A 2,790-nucleotide genomic window follows, 5' to 3' on the forward strand; every position below is an offset into this window, starting at 1 on the left:
ACTCGCTGTTCTAATGCAAACTGCCCCATTTCTGTGACAATTCAACAAAACGTGCTTCTCACAACTGACCCACAAACACACAGCTTTATTAAACATTCCGATAAAATGCAGTGTAGCCAACTTTCAAGACAGCATTGCTACTTCTCAAGTAGTTCGACTATACATGATTAACGTGCCATAAAAACTATCCCGTATCTTGCGTTCCTCCGAAAGACATTCCTTTAGCATGCTGAAACATCAGAGACTTCCGAAGTGCATTTTTTTTAAAGTACCATTCTGAAATAAAAATGAAACAAATGGAATTTTCTTAGCAATTTTATCTACCTTTCTTCATAATTCCCATGAATAGTAAGGTACATATCGTATCGTACAAGCAGTTTGGAATATCATTCTCGCATAAATCTTTGATCTGCCATAACTTCGGATTTTTAAACTTTCTCCAACAATTGCATAAGGCACACTTTCTGACACTTATGAGCTATAGAATGGTACAATAATAGGTAAGATCTTTTAAAGATAACCGTACTAATGATGGGAAAGGAAGTGTGCGATCTTCTTTCAATACTGATGATATAGTGCAGAAAGTTGACGAAACGAATAAAAGAGAACGTGTGATGAGTTTCCTCAAATGTCAATAAGTTTGCTTTATGCAGTTATTACAAAACGTTTACATTATCGAAAGTTGTTCGCAGGCGAAAGATTTCTACGAAGATTCTATTTAAAGCTTGCTGTACGATACGATGAGTGCCTTAGTACTGGTGGGAATTAACGTACAAGAACAGATTGAAGTACCAAAATTACTAACATTAGTGTATTTGTACTATTTTTATTTCAGAATGTTACTTACTTGAAAAACACACCTCAGAATTCATTTGTTGTGGTGATGACTGCTACTCTTACACTGATGTAAGCAACGTTCGGCCTCAGACAGGAAACGGAAGTGAACTGAATCGCCCCCCCTCACTCGCAGTCGGCTTCCGTGCTCATACGAGTAGCTCCAATGTATGAAACCTGAACGGCCACAGTAAGCGCCTTCACAGCTGTGGCAGAAAAGCCTGTATGGTACGAAACACTTGACATTGCAGTTATAAAGAGTTATATACTATTTCATATGTACAACCATGGCAATCTTCTGGAAACGCTGTTTTCAAAATAAATGTTTCAAACAAACTTGCACGTATTGTTCTTGACTCCCACTACAGGCTCACATGAAAGTGAACACATAGTGTGTAGTGGAGCGATCACTCTGTTGCAGAAATAATTCAAAAGCCAGGATCGCTTAAACACTGTTCATAGGATAACCGGTTTCAATACACTAAAGGTGCCATCATCGAATCTGAATGTAGTTTAACATTTATAAACCATTTGGATATTTAAGCTATCTTGGCTTTTGAATTATTTCACATGAAAGTGTATTAGCTCGACTGACAAAATACTCTCAGACGAAAAAAATACGCGCCATGAAAGAATTAACCAAATAGAACGGAAACGGGTAGAGCCGGTTTTATAAGTGGATACAATCAAATGACTATAATTTCAGAAAGACTGGATGATTTATTCAAGAGAACGAGCTACACAAATTACTCTAGTCAATAAAGCGTTGGTGCACCTCTGGCATTAATGCCAGTGTTTATTCGGATTAGATTTGATTTACAGAGTTAATGGATGGCCTCCTGAGGAATAACGTGCCACATTCTGTCGAATTGGGGCATTAGTTCTTCAAAATCCTGAGGTGGTTGGAGGGCCCTGACGCGTCTGCAGACCCTTCTCCTGCCTGGAATCTCTTGACTGGAGCAGAACTGTCTTCAGTGGTGGTCTCGCTTTGAAATAGAGCCCAGATGACCAGCGAAGATGACCCAGTTAGTTGTCATCCATGGCACTCTTAACAGAACACTAGTGAGTAGAGGATATTCTACACCAAATTTTTTTTTTTTTTTTGCCGTACATGGGAACCCATCGTAGATTTACATTTCAGCAAGATAATGCCCGCCCTCACACGGCGGGAGTTTCTACTGCTTGTCTTCGTGCTTCCCAAACCTCACCTTGGCCAACAAGGTAGCCGTATCTCTCACTGAAGCATTGTGGGCAGGGTCCACCAACCAACTCGGGATTTTGACGATCTAACGTGGCAAGTGGACAGAATTCGGCCGGTACCCTACAGAAGGACATCTAACAACTCAATCAATCAATGCCAAGGCGAAACACTTCTTGCCTAAGGCACAGAGGTTGACTAATGCGTTGTTGACTTGCTCAATTTGTGAAGTTCTTCCTCTTAAATTAATCACCCGATTTTTCTGAAACTTTAATTATTTGTTTTTATGTAGAGGTACATTACATCTACGGATTTCCGTCCCATTCGGATGATTTTTTCGTGGTGCGTTGTTTCTGTTTCTGTCTTAGAGTATATTAATCATCCCCTTAAAAGAGCCTACTATTCGCTTCGGAGAGCTTTCGACCGTCCACCGCTGTCTAATCCATGACAGTTAAATGTTGTGCTAGTCGGCTGTAAGGAGCCATTGCAGTAAAATGGGTCGACTTGAGACAATGCCATGGTGAAGATATCGTGTCTGGACGTGTCCATGTCCGAACGGTGAATAAACTTGTCCGATTTGTTGGTTTATCGTCTGCGTCTCCTCTCTGACTGGCGAACATGTACCACAAAGGATAGTGGTCTTATAAAGTCTCTAGCAGAGAGAAACCGAAGACAGTTGCCACGCCATGTCAGTGGCAGTCAGTTTCATCGCAGAATTGCTGCTGCCTGTGAATGCAGATTCACCTTAGGCAAAATCC

The sequence above is a fragment of the Schistocerca piceifrons genome, chromosome 3, assembly GCF_021461385.2.
Source record: "Schistocerca piceifrons isolate TAMUIC-IGC-003096 chromosome 3, iqSchPice1.1, whole genome shotgun sequence".
Lineage (NCBI taxonomy): Eukaryota > Metazoa > Arthropoda > Insecta > Orthoptera > Acrididae > Schistocerca > Schistocerca piceifrons.